This window comes from Ictalurus furcatus, chromosome 20, assembly GCF_023375685.1.
Source record: "Ictalurus furcatus strain D&B chromosome 20, Billie_1.0, whole genome shotgun sequence".
Taxonomy (NCBI): Eukaryota; Metazoa; Chordata; class Actinopteri; order Siluriformes; family Ictaluridae; genus Ictalurus; species Ictalurus furcatus.
This window is the reverse complement of record NC_071274.1, coordinates 7,924,902-7,945,550: the sequence shown is the minus strand read 5'-3', so window position 1 is coordinate 7,945,550 and position 20,649 is coordinate 7,924,902. Positions and strand designations below refer to the sequence as shown.

The 20,649-nt window shown below is 42.8% G+C and overlaps 12 non-coding genes across 12 annotated transcripts; all 12 read left to right on the top strand.

Moving 5' to 3' along the window:
• Positions 1-322: 322 nt before the first annotated feature.
• On the top strand, positions 323-441 carry LOC128624618 (5S ribosomal RNA). The gene has a single exon (XR_008388822.1). It is a non-coding gene; the product is annotated as a 5S ribosomal RNA (ribosomal RNA).
• Positions 442-2,352: 1,911 nt separating this feature from the next.
• Positions 2,353-2,471, top strand: LOC128624617 (5S ribosomal RNA). Its single transcript, XR_008388821.1, has one exon. It is a non-coding gene; the product is annotated as a 5S ribosomal RNA (ribosomal RNA).
• A 1,911-nt stretch (positions 2,472-4,382) lies between these two features.
• Positions 4,383-4,501, top strand: LOC128624616 (5S ribosomal RNA). The gene has a single exon (XR_008388820.1). It is a non-coding gene; the product is annotated as a 5S ribosomal RNA (ribosomal RNA).
• Positions 4,502-5,668: 1,167 nt separating this feature from the next.
• On the top strand, positions 5,669-5,787 carry LOC128624615 (5S ribosomal RNA). Its single transcript, XR_008388819.1, has one exon. It is a non-coding gene; the product is annotated as a 5S ribosomal RNA (ribosomal RNA).
• A 1,908-nt stretch (positions 5,788-7,695) lies between these two features.
• LOC128624613 (5S ribosomal RNA) lies at positions 7,696-7,814 on the top strand. The gene has a single exon (XR_008388818.1). It is a non-coding gene; the product is annotated as a 5S ribosomal RNA (ribosomal RNA).
• Positions 7,815-8,981: 1,167 nt separating this feature from the next.
• Positions 8,982-9,100, top strand: LOC128624612 (5S ribosomal RNA). The gene has a single exon (XR_008388817.1). It is a non-coding gene; the product is annotated as a 5S ribosomal RNA (ribosomal RNA).
• A 1,909-nt stretch (positions 9,101-11,009) lies between these two features.
• Positions 11,010-11,128, top strand: LOC128624610 (5S ribosomal RNA). Its single transcript, XR_008388815.1, has one exon. It is a non-coding gene; the product is annotated as a 5S ribosomal RNA (ribosomal RNA).
• A 1,167-nt stretch (positions 11,129-12,295) lies between these two features.
• On the top strand, positions 12,296-12,414 carry LOC128624609 (5S ribosomal RNA). Its single transcript, XR_008388814.1, has one exon. It is a non-coding gene; the product is annotated as a 5S ribosomal RNA (ribosomal RNA).
• Positions 12,415-14,323: 1,909 nt separating this feature from the next.
• LOC128624608 (5S ribosomal RNA) lies at positions 14,324-14,442 on the top strand. Its single transcript, XR_008388813.1, has one exon. It is a non-coding gene; the product is annotated as a 5S ribosomal RNA (ribosomal RNA).
• A 1,167-nt stretch (positions 14,443-15,609) lies between these two features.
• Positions 15,610-15,728, top strand: LOC128624607 (5S ribosomal RNA). The gene has a single exon (XR_008388812.1). It is a non-coding gene; the product is annotated as a 5S ribosomal RNA (ribosomal RNA).
• Positions 15,729-17,636: 1,908 nt separating this feature from the next.
• Positions 17,637-17,755, top strand: LOC128624606 (5S ribosomal RNA). Its single transcript, XR_008388811.1, has one exon. It is a non-coding gene; the product is annotated as a 5S ribosomal RNA (ribosomal RNA).
• A 1,906-nt stretch (positions 17,756-19,661) lies between these two features.
• LOC128624605 (5S ribosomal RNA) lies at positions 19,662-19,780 on the top strand. The gene has a single exon (XR_008388810.1). It is a non-coding gene; the product is annotated as a 5S ribosomal RNA (ribosomal RNA).
• The last annotated feature ends 869 nt before the right edge of the window (positions 19,781-20,649 follow it).

Below are 20,649 nucleotides of genomic sequence, written 5' to 3'. Positions count from 1 at the left end.
TGATGTCAATTTCTTTCTTTTTTTTTTCTTTCTTTTTCATAAAGGCGTACCTGGCATTAGAATCAAGCAAGAAGCTAAGATGCGGTGCTCCTTTTGAAACATGTAGGGAAATAAAGATGAGTGAGCATGCAGTAAAGTGGTGTTAAACCCGTGAGCTGGAGAGCCATGTGCTCGTGCATGTGTGCAGGAGGTGAGACAGATTCCTTGGTTTGGACGAAAGGTTTGTACTCTCTGTACGATTGCAAATCAGGAAGTGAGTGACTCGAGAACGACTTGGGCTTCAGCCTACAGTATAAATGGGCTGTAGTGCAGCTCGTCTCTCGCTTACGGCCATACCACCCTGAGAACGCCCGATCTCGTCCGATCTCGGAAGCTAAGCAGGGTCGGGCCTGGTTAGTACTTGGATGGGAGACCGCCTGGGAATACCAGGTGCTGTAAGCTTTTCCCTCTTCAAAGTCTCCACTGCGACTTTTCAAGCCAAAAATATTTTTGCAACTTTCACGAAATTATTAGTACACAAACACGCGATGGAGAGACACGTCTGACAAACTCGAAACGAATTCATTCAACTGAGCAGAAAATTCTTTTAGAACCACAAAATGATCTCCACATCATTCATGTTGCCTTCATTTGGGTCTTTCTTCATTCTTTCCTTTACTTTAGGCGCTTCTTCCCCTATGTCGTTCGTTTCTCTAGGTTTCGCATGTGCGAAGATCCGATGGCCTTCCAATCGCCGATATAATAGGCAAAATTCTTGATGATATTTCTCTTGTGATTATTTTGGCTACTATTGGGATGTTTTTACTGCTTCTAGTACAAGCAGCAATCTATTACTATTGCATTAAGTACTTTGTTTATTTACGATCATGACGAGTTTCCGTTACCATGCCCTGACAGTGCCATATACACATTTCATCTGCGTATGTGCTACTGCAACTTTGCACGATGACGTTCCCTGACACTGTACATGGCAGCAGCGGATTGCTCTTCGTCATTGTCAGTAGAAATTCTGCTATTCTGGTTCAACGCCCTATTATTCGTGTGACTGCAGTTTCACATTTGTATGATTTGCACTAATAAACTATGCGCCGTGTCAATTACTCGCACCTGCAACGGGATATTGCTCATTTCTTCAATTATGTACAGTATTCTTTTCTTTCTAGATATGTACCACTCATATAATGACAGGAGATGCAAACCTAATTTCCATGTAATCTTAGGATGACAAGAAACATATCCTATTCTATTTATTCACTTCAAAATGTACAGTTTTACATTTATCATCTATTTACTGTTAATACATTTACTTTCGTTCCTTCAATCACCTATATAGATTTATTCGCACGTTTGTTTGTCTGTTTTTTTTCTCTCTCTTTTTTCTCGTTTAAAAATGGTTTTTCTTTGTGTGTTTTTTTTTTGAGTATCCTTTTACTTCCATCATTTTTTCCCAATTCCTTCCTTTATTTTCTGCAATTCACCACGCGTATGCTACAGGTGCGTGCTTCTTTCTTTTTATAGCGTGATCGGGCACCACATTGAGCATGCACCGTTTGTGCACATCATTCAGTCACGATGGCCACGAAAGCTCATTTCTGCAGATGGGAAGGGAAACTCGGCATTCTGTGTGTTTTTCAGTGGTGTTAAATCGTGGCCTTTTGATTCAGCTCATTTCAAAACATCCGACTGAAGTTTCCAGTTGAAGCACTTGTGTAAGTCCCTTTTGATAGACTCGTCTAACGAACGCTGTAAATTAAGAGCGAGCGAGCGAGCGAGCGAGCGAGCGCTTGATTCAACAGGCCACACACTCCAGCTCACTTGGTGGCGGTAATGCGCCCAACTCCTGAATCGGCCTAAAACATCAAAGAAGAGCGCAGGCGCTCGGCTCTTGTAGTTGCAGCGGTCGTTTACTTGTCGGTTTGCATGGTTTTTAACGCACTAATAATTGATCCAGAAAAGTATTGTGGAAGTAGGCCTAGCTGTAAATACACTTTTCGTGGTCACCCTTCCCTCTCTTCCAGCAATTTGATATCTGATGTCAATTTCTTTCTTTTTTTTTTCTTTCTTTTTCATAAAGGCGTACCTGGCATTAGAATCAAGCAAGAAGCTAAGATGCGGTGCTCCTTTTGAAACATGTAGGGAAATAAAGATGAGTGAGCATGCAGTAAAGTGGTGTTAAACCCGTGAGCTGGAGAGCCATGTGCTCGTGCATGTGTGCAGGAGGTGAGACAGATTCCTTGGTTTGGACGAAAGGTTTGTACTCTCTGTACGATTGCAAATCAGGAAGTGAGTGACTCGAGAACGACTTGGGCTTCAGCCTACAGTATAAATGGGCTGTAGTGCAGCTCGTCTCTCGCTTACGGCCATACCACCCTGAGAACGCCCGATCTCGTCCGATCTCGGAAGCTAAGCAGGGTCGGGCCTGGTTAGTACTTGGATGGGAGACCGCCTGGGAATACCAGGTGCTGTAAGCTTTTCCCTCTTCAAAGTCTCCACTGCGACTTTTCAAGCCAAAAATATTTTTGCAACTTTCACGAAATTATTAGTACACAAACACGCGATGGAGAGACACGTCTGACAAACTCGAAACGAATTCATTCAACTGAGCAGAAAATTCTTTTAGAACCACAAAATGATCTCCACATCATTCATGTTGCCTTCATTTGGGTCTTTCTTCATTCTTTCCTTTACTTTAGGCGCTTCTTCCCCTATGTCGTTCGTTTCTCTAGGTTTCGCATGTGCGAAGATCCGATGGCCTTCCAATCGCCGATATAATAGGCAAAATTCTTGATGATATTTCTCTTGTGATTATTTTGGCTACTATTGGGATGTTTTTACTGCTTCTAGTACAAGCAGCAATCTATTACTATTGCATTAAGTACTTTGTTTATTTACGATCATGACGAGTTTCCGTTACCATGCCCTGACAGTGCCATATACACATTTCATCTGCGTATGTGCTACTGCAACTTTGCACGATGACGTTCCCTGACACTGTACATGGCAGCAGCGGATTGCTCTTCGTCATTGTCAGTAGAAATTCTGCTATTCTGGTTCAACGCCCTATTATTCGTGTGACTGCAGTTTCACATTTGTATGATTTGCACTAATAAACTATGCGCCGTGTCAATTACTCGCACCTGCAACGGGATATTGCTCATTTCTTCAATTATGTACAGTATTCTTTTCTTTCTAGATATGTACCACTCATATAATGACAGGAGATGCAAACCTAATTTCCATGTAATCTTAGGATGACAAGAAACATATCCTATTCTATTTATTCACTTCAAAATGTACAGTTTTACATTTATCATCTATTTACTGTTAATACATTTACTTTCGTTCCTTCAATCACCTATATAGATTTATTCGCACGTTTGTTTGTCTGTTTTTTTTCTCTCTCTTTTTTCTCGTTTAAAAATGGTTTTTCTTTGTGTGTTTTTTTTTTGAGTATCCTTTTACTTCCATCATTTTTTCCCAATTCCTTCCTTTATTTTCTGCAATTCACCACGCGTATGCTACAGGTGCGTGCTTCTTTCTTTTTATAGCGTGATCGGGCACCACATTGAGCATGCACCGTTTGTGCACATCATTCAGTCACGATGGCCACGAAAGCTCATTTCTGCAGATGGGAAGGGAAACTCGGCATTCTGTGTGTTTTTCAGTGGTGTTAAATCGTGGCCTTTTGATTCAGCTCATTTCAAAACATCCGACTGAAGTTTCCAGTTGAAGCACTTGTGTAAGTCCCTTTTGATAGACTCGTCTAACGAACGCTGTAAATTAAGAGCGAGCGAGCGAGCGAGCGAGCGAGCGCTTGATTCAACAGGCCACACACTCCAGCTCACTTGGTGGCGGTAATGCGCCCAACTCCTGAATCGGCCTAAAACATCAAAGAAGAGCGCAGGCGCTCGGCTCTTGTAGTTGCAGCGGTCGTTTACTTGTCGGTTTGCATGGTTTTTAACGCACTAATAATTGATCCAGAAAAGTATTGTGGAAGTAGGCCTAGCTGTAAATACACTTTTCGTGGTCACCCTTCCCTCTCTTCCAGCAATTTGATATCTGATGTCAATTTCTTTCTTTTTTTTTTCTTTCTTTTTCATAAAGGCGTACCTGGCATTAGAATCAAGCAAGAAGCTAAGATGCGGTGCTCCTTTTGAAACATGTAGGGAAATAAAGATGAGTGAGCATGCAGTAAAGTGGTGTTAAACCCGTGAGCTGGAGAGCCATGTGCTCGTGCATGTGTGCAGGAGGTGAGACAGATTCCTTGGTTTGGACGAAAGGTTTGTACTCTCTGTACGATTACAAATCAGGAAGTGAGTGACTCGAGAACGACTTGGGCTTCAGCCTACAGTATAAATGGGCTGTAGTGCAGCTCGTCTCTCGCTTACGGCCATACCACCCTGAGAACGCCCGATCTCGTCCGATCTCGGAAGCTAAGCAGGGTCGGGCCTGGTTAGTACTTGGATGGGAGACCGCCTGGGAATACCAGGTGCTGTAAGCTTTTCCCTCTTCAAAGTCTCCACTGCGACTTTTCAAGCCAAAAATATTTTTGCAACTTTCACGAAATTATTAGTACACAAACACGCGATGGAGAGACACGTCTGACAAACTCGAAACGAATTCATTCAACTGAGCAGAAAATTCTTTTAGAACCACAAAATGATCTCCACATCATTCATGTTGCCTTCATTTGGGTCTTTCTTCATTCTTTCCTTTACTTTCCTTTTGTTTTTTTTTTGAGTATCCTTTTACTTCCATCATTTTTTCCCAATTCCTTCCTTTATTTTCTGCAATTCACCACGCGTATGCTACAGGTGCGTGCTTCTTTCTTTTTATAGCGTGATCGGGCACCACATTGAGCATGCACCGTTTGTGCACATCATTCAGTCATGATGGCCACGAAAGCTCATTTCTGCAGATGGGAAGGGAAACTCGGCATTCTGTGTGTTTTTCAGTGGTGTTAAATCGTGGCCTTTTGATTCAGCTCATTTCAAAACATCCGACTGAAGTTTCCAGTTGAAGCACTTGTGTAAGTCCCTTTTGATAGACTCGTCTAACGAACGCTGTAAATTAAGAGCGAGCGAGCGAGCGAGCGAGCGCTTGATTCAACAGGCCACACACTCCAGCTCACTTGGTGGCGGTAATGCGCCCAACTCCTGAATCGGCCTAAAACATCAAAGAAGAGCGCAGGCGCTCGGCTCTTGTAGTTGCAGCGGTCGTTTACTTGTCGGTTTGCATGGTTTTTAACGCACTAATAATTGATCCAGAAAAGTATTGTGGAAGTAGGCCTAGCTGTAAATACACTTTTCGTGGTCACCCTTCCCTCTCTTCCAGCAATTTGATATCTGATGTCAATTTCTTTCTTTTTTTTTTCTTTCTTTTTCATAAAGGCGTACCTGGCATTAGAATCAAGCAAGAAGCTAAGATGCGGTGCTCCTTTTGAAACATGTAGGGAAATAAAGATGAGTGAGCATGCAGTAAAGTGGTGTTAAACCCGTGAGCTGGAGAGCCATGTGCTCGTGCATGTGTGCAGGAGGTGAGACAGATTCCTTGGTTTGGACGAAAGGTTTGTACTCTCTGTACGATTGCAAATCAGGAAGTGAGTGACTCGAGAACGACTTGGGCTTCAGCCTACAGTATAAATGGGCTGTAGTGCAGCTCATCTCTCGCTTACGGCCATACCACCCTGAGAACGCCCGATCTCGTCCGATCTCGGAAGCTAAGCAGGGTCGGGCCTGGTTAGTACTTGGATGGGAGACCGCCTGGGAATACCAGGTGCTGTAAGCTTTTCCCTCTTCAAAGTCTCCACTGCGACTTTTCAAGCCAAAAATATTTTTGCAACTTTCACGAAATTATTAGTACACAAACACGCGATGGAGAGACACGTCTGACAAACTCGAAACGAATTCATTCAACTGAGCAGAAAATTCTTTTAGAACCACAAAATGATCTCCACATCATTCATGTTGCCTTCATTTGGGTCTTTCTTCATTCTTTCCTTTACTTTAGGCGCTTCTTCCCCTATGTCGTTCATTTCTCTAGGTTTCGCATGTGCGAAGATCCGATGGCCTTCCAATCGCCGATATAATAGGCAAAATTCTTGATGATATTTCTCTTGTGATTATTTTGGCTACTATTGGGATGTTTTTACTGCTTCTAGTACAAGCAGCAATCTATTACTATTGCATTAAGTACTTTGTTTATTTACGATCATGACGAGTTTCCGTTACCATGCCCTGACAGTGCCATATACACATTTCATCTGCGTATGTGCTACTGCAACTTTGCACGATGACGTTCCCTGACACTGTACATGGCAGCAGCGGATTGCTCTTCGTCATTGTCAGTAGAAATTCTGCTATTCTGGTTCAACGCCCTATTATTCGTGTGACTGCAGTTTCACATTTGTATGATTTGCACTAATAAACTATGCGCCGTGTCAATTACTCGCACCTGCAACGGGATATTGCTCATTTCTTCAATTATGTACAGTATTCTTTTCTTTCTAGATATGTACCACTCATATAATGACAGGAGATGCAAACCTAATTTCCATGTAATCTTAGGATGACAAGAAACATATCCTATTCTATTTATTCACTTCAAAATGTACAGTTTTACATTTATCATCTATTTACTGTTAATACATTTACTTTCGTTCCTTCAATCACCTATATAGATTTATTCGCACGTTTGTTTGTCTGTTTTTTTTCTCTCTCTTTTTTCTCGTTTAAAAATGGTTTTTCTTTGTGTGTTTTTTTTTTGAGTATCCTTTTACTTCCATCATTTTTTCCCAATTCCTTCCTTTATTTTCTGCAATTCACCACGCGTATGCTACAGGTGCGTGCTTCTTTCTTTTTATAGCGTGATCGGGCACCACATTGAGCATGCACCGTTTGTGCACATCATTCAGTCACGATGGCCACGAAAGCTCATTTCTGCAGATGGGAAGGGAAACTCGGCATTCTGTGTGTTTTTCAGTGGTGTTAAATCGTGGCCTTTTGATTCAGCTCATTTCAAAACATCCGACTGAAGTTTCCAGTTGAAGCACTTGTGTAAGTCCCTTTTGATAGACTCGTCTAACGAACGCTGTAAATTAAGAGCGAGCGAGCGAGCGAGCGAGCGCTTGATTCAACAGGCCACACACTCCAGCTCACTTGGTGGCGGTAATGCGCCCAACTCCTGAATCGGCCTAAAACATCAAAGAAGAGCGCAGGCGCTCGGCTCTTGTAGTTGCAGCGGTCGTTTACTTGTCGGTTTGCATGGTTTTTAACGCACTAATAATTGATCCAGAAAAGTATTGTGGAAGTAGGCCTAGCTGTAAATACACTTTTCGTGGTCACCCTTCCCTCTCTTCCAGCAATTTGATATCTGATGTCAATTTCTTTCTTTTTTTTTTTCTTTCTTTTTCATAAAGGCGTACCTGGCATTAGAATCAAGCAAGAAGCTAAGATGCGGTGCTCCTTTTGAAACATGTAGGGAAATAAAGATGAGTGAGCATGCAGTAAAGTGGTGTTAAACCCGTGAGCTGGAGAGCCATGTGCTCGTGCATGTGTGCAGGAGGTGAGACAGATTCCTTGGTTTGGACGAAAGGTTTGTACTCTCTGTACGATTGCAAATCAGGAAGTGAGTGACTCGAGAACGACTTGGGCTTCAGCCTACAGTATAAATGGGCTGTAGTGCAGCTCGTCTCTCGCTTACGGCCATACCACCCTGAGAACGCCCGATCTCGTCCGATCTCGGAAGCTAAGCAGGGTCGGGCCTGGTTAGTACTTGGATGGGAGACCGCCTGGGAATACCAGGTGCTGTAAGCTTTTCCCTCTTCAAAGTCTCCACTGCGACTTTTCAAGCCAAAAATATTTTTGCAACTTTCACGAAATTATTAGTACACAAACACGCGATGGAGAGACACGTCTGACAAACTCGAAACGAATTCATTCAACTGAGCAGAAAATTCTTTTAGAACCACAAAATGATCTCCACATCATTCATGTTGCCTTCATTTGGGTCTTTCTTCATTCTTTCCTTTACTTTCCTTTTGTTTTTTTTTTGAGTATCCTTTTACTTCCATCATTTTTTCCCAATTCCTTCCTTTATTTTCTGCAATTCACCACGCGTATGCTACAGGTGCGTGCTTCTTTCTTTTTATAGCGTGATCGGGCACCACATTGAGCATGCACCGTTTGTGCACATCATTCAGTCACGATGGCCACGAAAGCTCATTTCTGCAGATGGGAAGGGAAACTCGGCATTCTGTGTGTTTTTCAGTGGTGTTAAATCGTGGCCTTTTGATTCAGCTCATTTCAAAACATCCGACTGAAGTTTCCAGTTGAAGCACTTGTGTAAGTCCCTTTTGATAGACTCGTCTAACGAACGCTGTAAATTAAGAGCGAGCGAGCGAGCGAGCGAGCGCTTGATTCAACAGGCCACACACTCCAGCTCACTTGGTGGCGGTAATGCGCCCAACTCCTGAATCGGCCTAAAACATCAAAGAAGAGCGCAGGCGCTCGGCTCTTGTAGTTGCAGCGGTCGTTTACTTGTCGGTTTGCATGGTTTTTAACGCACTAATAATTGATCCAGAAAAGTATTGTGGAAGTAGGCCTAGCTGTAAATACACTTTTCGTGGTCACCCTTCCCTCTCTTCCAGCAATTTGATATCTGATGTCAATTTCTTTCTTTTTTTTTTCTTTCTTTTTCATAAAGGCGTACCTGGCATTAGAATCAAGCAAGAAGCTAAGATGCGGTGCTCCTTTTGAAACATGTAGGGAAATAAAGATGAGTGAGCATGCAGTAAAGTGGTGTTAAACCCGTGAGCTGGAGAGCCATGTGCTCGTGCATGTGTGCAGGAGGTGAGACAGATTCCTTGGTTTGGACGAAAGGTTTGTACTCTCTGTACGATTGCAAATCAGGAAGTGAGTGACTCGAGAACGACTTGGGCTTCAGCCTACAGTATAAATGGGCTGTAGTGCAGCTCGTCTCTCGCTTACGGCCATACCACCCTGAGAACGCCCGATCTCGTCCGATCTCGGAAGCTAAGCAGGGTCGGGCCTGGTTAGTACTTGGATGGGAGACCGCCTGGGAATACCAGGTGCTGTAAGCTTTTCCCTCTTCAAAGTCTCCACTGCGACTTTTCAAGCCAAAAATATTTTTGCAACTTTCACGAAATTATTAGTACACAAACACGCGATGGAGAGACACGTCTGACAAACTCGAAACGAATTCATTCAACTGAGCAGAAAATTCTTTTAGAACCACAAAATGATCTCCACATCATTCATGTTGCCTTCATTTGGGTCTTTCTTCATTCTTTCCTTTACTTTAGGCGCTTCTTCCCCTATGTCGTTCATTTCTCTAGGTTTCGCATGTGCGAAGATCCGATGGCCTTCCAATCGCCGATATAATAGGCAAAATTCTTGATGATATTTCTCTTGTGATTATTTTGGCTACTATTGGGATGTTTTTACTGCTTCTAGTACAAGCAGCAATCTATTACTATTGCATTAAGTACTTTGTTTATTTACGATCATGACGAGTTTCCGTTACCATGCCCTGACAGTGCCATATACACATTTCATCTGCGTATGTGCTACTGCAACTTTGCACGATGACGTTCCCTGACACTGTACATGGCAGCAGCGGATTGCTCTTCGTCATTGTCAGTAGAAATTCTGCTATTCTGGTTCAACGCCCTATTATTCGTGTGACTGCAGTTTCACATTTGTATGATTTGCACTAATAAACTATGCGCCGTGTCAATTACTCGCACCTGCAACGGGATATTGCTCATTTCTTCAATTATGTACAGTATTCTTTTCTTTCTAGATATGTACCACTCATATAATGACAGGAGATGCAAACCTAATTTCCATGTAATCTTAGGATGACAAGAAACATATCCTATTCTATTTATTCACTTCAAAATGTACAGTTTTACATTTATCATCTATTTACTGTTAATACATTTACTTTCGTTCCTTCAATCACCTATATAGATTTATTCGCACGTTTGTTTGTCTGTTTTTTTTCTCTCTCTTTTTTCTCGTTTAAAAATGGTTTTTCTTTGTGTGTTTTTTTTTTGAGTATCCTTTTACTTCCATCATTTTTTCCCAATTCCTTCCTTTATTTTCTGCAATTCACCACGCGTATGCTACAGGTGCGTGCTTCTTTCTTTTTATAGCGTGATCGGGCACCACATTGAGCATGCACCGTTTGTGCACATCATTCAGTCACGATGGCCACGAAAGCTCATTTCTGCAGATGGGAAGGGAAACTCGGCATTCTGTGTGTTTTTCAGTGGTGTTAAATCGTGGCCTTTTGATTCAGCTCATTTCAAAACATCCGACTGAAGTTTCCAGTTGAAGCACTTGTGTAAGTCCCTTTTGATAGACTCGTCTAACGAACGCTGTAAATTAAGAGCGAGCGAGCGAGCGAGCGAGCGCTTGATTCAACAGGCCACACACTCCAGCTCACTTGGTGGCGGTAATGCGCCCAACTCCTGAATCGGCCTAAAACATCAAAGAAGAGCGCAGGCGCTCGGCTCTTGTAGTTGCAGCGGTCGTTTACTTGTCGATTTGCATGGTTTTTAACGCACTAATAATTGATCCAGAAAAGTATTGTGGAAGTAGGCCTAGCTGTAAATACACTTTTCGTGGTCACCCTTCCCTCTCTTCCAGCAATTTGATATCTGATGTCAATTTCTTTCTTTTTTTTTTTTCTTTCTTTTTCATAAAGGCGTACCTGGCATTAGAATCAAGCAAGAAGCTAAGATGCGGTGCTCCTTTTGAAACATGTAGGGAAATAAAGATGAGTGAGCATGCAGTAAAGTGGTGTTAAACCCGTGAGCTGGAGAGCCATGTGCTCGTGCATGTGTGCAGGAGGTGAGACAGATTCCTTGGTTTGGACGAAAGGTTTGTACTCTCTGTACGATTGCAAATCAGGAAGTGAGTGACTCGAGAACGACTTGGGCTTCAGCCTACAGTATAAATGGGCTGTAGTGCAGCTCGTCTCTCGCTTACGGCCATACCACCCTGAGAACGCCCGATCTCGTCCGATCTCGGAAGCTAAGCAGGGTCGGGCCTGGTTAGTACTTGGATGGGAGACCGCCTGGGAATACCAGGTGCTGTAAGCTTTTCCCTCTTCAAAGTCTCCACTGCGACTTTTCAAGCCAAAAATATTTTTGCAACTTTCACGAAATTATTAGTACACAAACACGCGATGGAGAGACACGTCTGACAAACTCGAAACGAATTCATTCAACTGAGCAGAAAATTCTTTTAGAACCACAAAATGATCTCCACATCATTCATGTTGCCTTCATTTGGGTCTTTCTTCATTCTTTCCTTTACTTTCCTTTTGTTTTTTTTTTGAGTATCCTTTTACTTCCATCATTTTTTCCCAATTCCTTCCTTTATTTTCTGCAATTCACCACGCGTATGCTACAGGTGCGTGCTTCTTTCTTTTTATAGCGTGATCGGGCACCACATTGAGCATGCACCGTTTGTGCACATCATTCAGTCACGATGGCCACGAAAGCTCATTTCTGCAGATGGGAAGGGAAACTCGGCATTCTGTGTGTTTTTCAGTGGTGTTAAATCGTGGCCTTTTGATTCAGCTCATTTCAAAACATCCGACTGAAGTTTCCAGTTGAAGCACTTGTGTAAGTCCCTTTTGATAGACTCGTCTAACGAACGCTGTAAATTAAGAGCGAGCGAGCGAGCGAGCGAGCGCTTGATTCAACAGGCCACACACTCCAGCTCACTTGGTGGCGGTAATGCGCCCAACTCCTGAATCGGCCTAAAACATCAAAGAAGAGCGCAGGCGCTCGGCTCTTGTAGTTGCAGCGGTCGTTTACTTGTCGGTTTGCATGGTTTTTAACGCACTAATAATTGATCCAGAAAAGTATTGTGGAAGTAGGCCTAGCTGTAAATACACTTTTCGTGGTCACCCTTCCCTCTCTTCCAGCAATTTGATATCTGATGTCAATTTCTTTCTTTTTTTTTTCTTTCTTTTTCATAAAGGCGTACCTGGCATTAGAATCAAGCAAGAAGCTAAGATGCGGTGCTCCTTTTGAAACATGTAGGGAAATAAAGATGAGTGAGCATGCAGTAAAGTGGTGTTAAACCCGTGAGCTGGAGAGCCATGTGCTCGTGCATGTGTGCAGGAGGTGAGACAGATTCCTTGGTTTGGACGAAAGGTTTGTACTCTCTGTACGATTGCAAATCAGGAAGTGAGTGACTCGAGAACGACTTGGGCTTCAGCCTACAGTATAAATGGGCTGTAGTGCAGCTCGTCTCTCGCTTACGGCCATACCACCCTGAGAACGCCCGATCTCGTCCGATCTCGGAAGCTAAGCAGGGTCGGGCCTGGTTAGTACTTGGATGGGAGACCGCCTGGGAATACCAGGTGCTGTAAGCTTTTCCCTCTTCAAAGTCTCCACTGCGACTTTTCAAGCCAAAAATATTTTTGCAACTTTCACGAAATTATTAGTACACAAACACGCGATGGAGAGACACGTCTGACAAACTCGAAACGAATTCATTCAACTGAGCAGAAAATTCTTTTAGAACCACAAAATGATCTCCACATCATTCATGTTGCCTTCATTTGGGTCTTTCTTCATTCTTTCCTTTACTTTAGGCGCTTCTTCCCCTATGTCGTTCATTTCTCTAGGTTTCGCATGTGCGAAGATCCGATGGCCTTCCAATCGCCGATATAATAGGCAAAATTCTTGATGATATTTCTCTTGTGATTATTTTGGCTACTATTGGGATGTTTTTACTGCTTCTAGTACAAGCAGCAATCTATTACTATTGCATTAAGTACTTTGTTTATTTACGATCATGACGAGTTTCCGTTACCATGCCCTGACAGTGCCATATACACATTTCATCTGCGTATGTGCTACTGCAACTTTGCACGATGACGTTCCCTGACACTGTACATGGCAGCAGCGGATTGCTCTTCGTCATTGTCAGTAGAAATTCTGCTATTCTGGTTCAACGCCCTATTATTCGTGTGACTGCAGTTTCACATTTGTATGATTTGCACTAATAAACTATGCGCCGTGTCAATTACTCGCACCTGCAACGGGATATTGCTCATTTCTTCAATTATGTACAGTATTCTTTTCTTTCTAGATATGTACCACTCATATAATGACAGGAGATGCAAACCTAATTTCCATGTAATCTTAGGATGACAAGAAACATATCCTATTCTATTTATTCACTTCAAAATGTACAGTTTTACATTTATCATCTATTTACTGTTAATACATTTACTTTCGTTCCTTCAATCACCTATATAGATTTATTCGCACGTTTGTTTGTCTGTTTTTTTTCTCTCTCTTTTTTCTCGTTTAAAAATGGTTTTTCTTTGTGTGTTTTTTTTTTGAGTATCCTTTTACTTCCATCATTTTTTCCCAATTCCTTCCTTTATTTTCTGCAATTCACCACGCGTATGCTACAGGTGCGTGCTTCTTTCTTTTTATAGCGTGATCGGGCACCACATTGAGCATGCACCGTTTGTGCACATCATTCAGTCACGATGGCCACGAAAGCTCATTTCTGCAGATGGGAAGGGAAACTCGGCATTCTGTGTGTTTTTCAGTGGTGTTAAATCGTGGCCTTTTGATTCAGCTCATTTCAAAACATCCGACTGAAGTTTCCAGTTGAAGCACTTGTGTAAGTCCCTTTTGATAGACTCGTCTAACGAACGCTGTAAATTAAGAGCGAGCGAGCGAGCGAGCGAGCGCTTGATTCAACAGGCCACACACTCCAGCTCACTTGGTGGCGGTAATGCGCCCAACTCCTGAATCGGCCTAAAACATCAAAGAAGAGCGCAGGCGCTCGGCTCTTGTAGTTGCAGCGGTCGTTTACTTGTCGATTTGCATGGTTTTTAACGCACTAATAATTGATCCAGAAAAGTATTGTGGAAGTAGGCCTAGCTGTAAATACACTTTTCGTGGTCACCCTTCCCTCTCTTCCAGCAATTTGATATCTGATGTCAATTTCTTTCTTTTTTTTTTTTCTTTCTTTTTCATAAAGGCGTACCTGGCATTAGAATCAAGCAAGAAGCTAAGATGCGGTGCTCCTTTTGAAACATGTAGGGAAATAAAGATGAGTGAGCATGCAGTAAAGTGGTGTTAAACCCGTGAGCTGGAGAGCCATGTGCTCGTGCATGTGTGCAGGAGGTGAGACAGATTCCTTGGTTTGGACGAAAGGTTTGTACTCTCTGTACGATTGCAAATCAGGAAGTGAGTGACTCGAGAACGACTTGGGCTTCAGCCTACAGTATAAATGGGCTGTAGTGCAGCTCGTCTCTCGCTTACGGCCATACCACCCTGAGAACGCCCGATCTCGTCCGATCTCGGAAGCTAAGCAGGGTCGGGCCTGGTTAGTACTTGGATGGGAGACCGCCTGGGAATACCAGGTGCTGTAAGCTTTTCCCTCTTCAAAGTCTCCACTGCGACTTTTCAAGCCAAAAATATTTTTGCAACTTTCACGAAATTATTAGTACACAAACACGCGATGGAGAGACACGTCTGACAAACTCGAAACGAATTCATTCAACTGAGCAGAAAATTCTTTTAGAACCACAAAATGATCTCCACATCATTCATGTTGCCTTCATTTGGGTCTTTCTTCATTCTTTCCTTTACTTTCCTTTTGTTTTTTTTTTGAGTATCCTTTTACTTCCATCATTTTTTCCCAATTCCTTCCTTTATTTTCTGCAATTCACCACGCGTATGCTACAGGTGCGTGCTTCTTTCTTTTTATAGCGTGATCGGGCACCACATTGAGCATGCACCGTTTGTGCACATCATTCAGTCATGATGGCCACGAAAGCTCATTTCTGCAGATGGGAAGGGAAACTCGGCATTCTGTGTGTTTTTCAGTGGTGTTAAATCGTGGCCTTTTGATTCAGCTCATTTCAAAACATCCGACTGAAGTTTCCAGTTGAAGCACTTGTGTAAGTCCCTTTTGATAGACTCGTCTAACGAACGCTGTAAATTAAGAGCGAGCGAGCGAGCGAGCGAGCGCTTGATTCAACAGGCCACACACTCCAGCTCACTTGGTGGCGGTAATGCGCCCAACTCCTGAATCGGCCTAAAACATCAAAGAAGAGCGCAGGCGCTCGGCTCTTGTAGTTGCAGCGGTCGTTTACTTGTCGGTTTGCATGGTTTTTAACGCACTAATAATTGATCCAGAAAAGTATTGTGGAAGTAGGCCTAGCTGTAAATACACTTTTCGTGGTCACCCTTCCCTCTCTTCCAGCAATTTGATATCTGATGTCAATTTCTTTCTTTTTTTTTTCTTTCTTTTTCATAAAGGCGTACCTGGCATTAGAATCAAGCAAGAAGCTAAGATGCGGTGCTCCTTTTGAAACATGTAGGGAAATAAAGATGAGTGAGCATGCAGTAAAGTGGTGTTAAACCCGTGAGCTGGAGAGCCATGTGCTCGTGCATGTGTGCAGGAGGTGAGACAGATTCCTTGGTTTGGACGAAAGGTTTGTACTCTCTGTACGATTGCAAATCAGGAAGTGAGTGACTCGAGAACGACTTGGGCTTCAGCCTACAGTATAAATGGGCTGTAGTGCAGCTCGTCTCTCGCTTACGGCCATACCACCCTGAGAACGCCCGATCTCGTCCGATCTCGGAAGCTAAGCAGGGTCGGGCCTGGTTAGTACTTGGATGGGAGACCGCCTGGGAATACCAGGTGCTGTAAGCTTTTCCCTCTTCAAAGTCTCCACTGCGACTTTTCAAGCCAAAAATATTTTTGCAACTTTCACGAAATTATTAGTACACAAACACGCGATGGAGAGACACGTCTGACAAACTCGAAACGAATTCATTCAACTGAGCAGAAAATTCTTTTAGAACCACAAAATGATCTCCACATCATTCATGTTGCCTTCATTTGGGTCTTTCTTCATTCTTTCCTTTACTTTAGGCGCTTCTTCCCCTATGTCGTTCATTTCTCTAGGTTTCGCATGTGCGAAGATCCGATGGCCTTCCAATCGCCGATATAATAGGCAAAATTCTTGATGATATTTCTCTTGTGATTATTTTGGCTACTATTGGGATGTTTTTACTGCTTCTAGTACAAGCAGCAATCTATTACTATTGCATTAAGTACTTTGTTTATTTACGATCATGACGAGTTTCCGTTACCATGCCCTGACAGTGCCATATACACATTTCATCTGCGTATGTGCTACTGCAACTTTGCACGATGACGTTCCCTGACACTGTACATGGCAGCAGCGGATTGCTCTTCGTCATTGTCAGTAGAAATTCTGCTATTCTGGTTCAACGCCCTATTATTCGTGTGACTGCAGTTTCACATTTGTATGATTTGCACTAATAAACTATGCGCCGTGTCAATTACTCGCACCTGCAACGGGATATTGCTCATTTCTTCAATTATGTACAGTATTCTTTTCTTTCTAGATATGTACCACTCATATAATGACAGGAGATGCAAACCTAATTTCCATGTAATCTTAGGATGACAAGAAACATATCCTATTCTATTTATTCACTTCAAAATGTACAGTTTTACATTTATCATCTATTTACTGTTAATACATTTACTTTCGTTCCTTCAATCACCTATATAGATTTATTCGCACGTTTGTTTGTCTGTTTTTTTTCTCTCTCTTTTTTCTCGTTTAAAAATGGTTTTTCTTTGTGTGTTTTTTTTTTGAGTATCCTTTTACTTCCATCATTTTTTCCCAATTCCTTCCTTTATTTTCTGCAATTCACCACGCGTATGCTACAGGTGCGTGCTTCTTTCTTTTTATAGCGTGATCGGGCACCACATTGAGCATGCACCGTTTGTGCACATCATTCAGTCACGATGGCCACGAAAGCTCATTTCTGCAGATGGGAAGGGAAACTCGGCATTCTGTGTGTTTTTCAGTGGTGTTAAATCGTGGCCTTTTGATTCAGCTCATTTCAAAACATCCGACTGAAGTTTCCAGTTGAAGCACTTGTGTAAGTCCCTTTTGATAGACTCGTCTAACGAACGCTGTAAATTAAGAGCGAGCGAGCGAGCGAGCGAGCGCTTGATTCAACAGGCCACACACTCCAGCTCACTTGGTGGCGGTAATGCGCCCAACTCCTGAATCGGCCTAAAACATCAAAGAAGAGCGCAGGCGCTCGGCTCTTGTAGTTGCAGCGGTCGTTTACTTGTCGATTTGCATGGTTTTTAACGCACTAATAATTGATCCAGAAAAGTATTGTGGAAGTAGGCCTAGCTGTAAATACACTTTTCGTGGTCACCCTTCCCTCTCTTCCAGCAATTTGATATCTGATGTCAATTTCTTTCTTTTTTTTTTTCTTTCTTTTTCATAAAGGCGTACCTGGCATTAGAATCAAGCAAGAAGCTAAGATGCGGTGCTCCTTTTGAAACATGTAGGGAAATAAAGATGAGTGAGCATGCAGTAAAGTGGTGTTAAACCCGTGAGCTGGAGAGCCATGTGCTCGTGCATGTGTGCAGGAGGTGAGACAGATTCCTTGGTTTGGACGAAAGGTTTGTACTCTCTGTACGATTGCAAATCAGGAAGTGAGTGACTCGAGAACGACTTGGGCTTCAGCCTACAGTATAAATGGGCTGTAGTGCAGCTCGTCTCTCGCTTACGGCCATACCACCCTGAGAACGCCCGATCTCGTCCGATCTCGGAAGCTAAGCAGGGTCGGGCCTGGTTAGTACTTGGATGGGAGACCGCCTGGGAATACCAGGTGCTGTAAGCTTTTCCCTCTTCAAAGTCTCCACTGCGACTTTTCAAGCCAAAAATATTTTTGCAACGTTCACGAAATTATTAGTACACAAACACGCGATGGAGAGACACGTCTGACAAACTCGAAACGAATTCATTCAACTGAGCAGAAAATTCTTTTAGAACCACAAAATGATCTCCACATCATTCATGTTGCCTTCATTTGGGTCTTTCTTCATTCTTTCCTTTACTTTAGGCGCTTCTTCCCCTATGTCGTTCGTTTCTCTAGGTTTCGCATGTGCGAAGATCCGATGGCCTTCCAATCGCCGATATAATAGGCAAAATTCTTGATGATATTCCTCTTGTGATTATTTTGGCTACTATTGGGATGGTTTTACTGCTTCTAGTACAAGCAGCAATCTATTACTATTGCATTAAGTACTTTGTTTATTTACGATCATGACGAGTTTCCGTTACCATGCCCTGACAGTGCCATATACACATTTCATTTGCGTATGTGCTACTGCAACTTTGCACGATGACGTTCCCTGACACTGTACATGGCAGCAGCGGATTGCTCTTCGTCATTGTCAGTAGAAATTCTGCTATTCTGATTCAACGCCCTATTATTCGTGTGACTGCAGTGTCACATTTGTATGATTTGCACGAATAAACTATGCGCCGTGTCAGTTACTCGCACCTGCAACGGGATATTGCTCATTTCTTCAATTATGTACAGTATTCTTTTCTTTCTAGATATGTACCACTCATATAATGACAGGAGATGCAAACCTAATTTCCATGTAATCTTAGGATGACAAGAAACATATCCTATTCTATTTATTCACTTCAAAATGTACAGTTTTACATTTATCATCTATTTACTGTTAATACATTTACTTTCGTTCCTTCAATCACCTATATAGATTTATTCGCACCTTTGTTTGTCTGTTTTTTTTCTCTCTCTTTTTTCTCGTTTAAAAATGGTTTTTCTTTGTGTGTTTTTTTTTGAGTATCCTTTTACTTCCATCATTTTTTCCCAATTCCTTCCTTTATTTTCTGCAATTCACCACGCGTATGCTACAGGTGCGTGCTTCTTTCTTTTTATAGCGTGATCGGGCACCACATTGAGCATGCACCGTTTGTGCACATCATTCAGTCACGATGGCCACGAAAGCTCATTTCTGCAGATGGGAAGGGAAACTCGGCATTCTGTGTGTTTTTCAGTGGTGTTAAATCGTGGCCTTTTGATTCAGCTCATTTCAAAACATCCGACTGAAGTTTCCAGTTGAAGCACTTGTGTAAGTCCCTTTTGATAGACTCGTCTAACGAACGCTGTAAATTAAGAGCGAGCGAGCGAGCGAGCGAGCGCTTGATTCAACAGGCCACACACTCCAGCTCACTTGGTGGCGGTAATGCGCCCAACTCCTGAATCGGCCTAAAACATCAAAGAAGAGCGCAGGCGCTCGGCTCTTGTAGTTGCAGCGGTCGTTTACTTGTCGGTTTGCATGGTTTTTAACGCACTAATAATTGATCCAGAAAAGTATTGTGGAAGTAGGCCTAGCTGTAAATACACTTTTCGTGGTCACCCTTCCCTCTCTTCCAGCAATTTGATATCTGATGTCAATTTCTTTCTTTTTTTTTTCTTTCTTTTTCATAAAGGCGTACCTGGCATTAGAATCAAGCAAGAAGCTAAGATGCGGTGCTCCTTTTGAAACATGTAGGGAAATAAAGATGAGTGAGCATGCAGTAAAGTGGTGTTAAACCCGTGAGCTGGAGAGCCATGTGCTCGTGCATGTGTGCAGGAGGTGAGACAGATTCCTTGGTTTGGACGAAAGGTTTGTACTCTCTGTACGATTGCAAATCAGGAAGTGAGTGACTCGAGAACGACTTGGGCTTCAGCCTACAGTATAAATGGGCTGTAGTGCAGCTCGTCTCTCGCTTACGGCCATACCACCCTGAGAACGCCCGATCTCGTCCGATCTCGGAAGCTAAGCAGGGTCGGGCCTGGTTAGTACTTGGATGGGAGACCGCCTGGGAATACCAGGTGCTGTAAGCTTTTCCCTCTTCAAAGTCTCCACTGCGACTTTTCAAGCCAAAAATATTTTTGCAACTTTCACGAAATTATTAGTACACAAACACGCGATGGAGAGACACGTCTGACAAACTCGAAACGAATTCATTCAACTGAGCAGAAAATTCTTTTAGAACCACAAAATGATCTCCACATCATTCATGTTGCCTTCATTTGGGTCTTTCTTCATTCTTTCCTTTACTTTCCTTTTGTTTTTTTTTTGAGTATCCTTTTACTTCCATCATTTTTTCCCAATTCCTTCCTTTATTTTCTGCAATTCACCACGCGTATGCTACAGGTGCGTGCTTCTTTCTTTTTATAGCGTGATCGGGCACCACATTGAGCATGCACCGTTTGTGCACATCATTCAGTCATGATGGCCACGAAAGCTCATTTCTGCAGATGGGAAGGGAAACTCGGCATTCTGTGTGTTTTTCAGTGGTGTTAAATCGTGGCCTTTTGATTCAGCTCATTTCAAAACATCCGACTGAAGTTTCCAGTTGAAGCACTTGTGTAAGTCCCTTTTGATAGACTCGTCTAACGAACGCTGTAAATTAAGAGCGAGCGAGCGAGCGAGCGAGCGCTTGATTCAACAGGCCACACACTCCAGCTCACTTGGTGGCGGTAATGCGCCCAACTCCTGAATCGGCCTAAAACATCAAAGAAGAGCGCAGGCGCTCGGCTCTTGTAGTTGCAGCGGTCGTTTACTTGTCGGTTTGCATGGTTTTTAACGCACTAATAATTGATCCAGAAAAGTATTGTGGAAGTAGGCCTAGCTGTAAATACACTTTTCGTGGTCACCCTTCCCTCTCTTCCAGCAATTTGATATCTGATGTCAATTTCTTTCTTTTTTT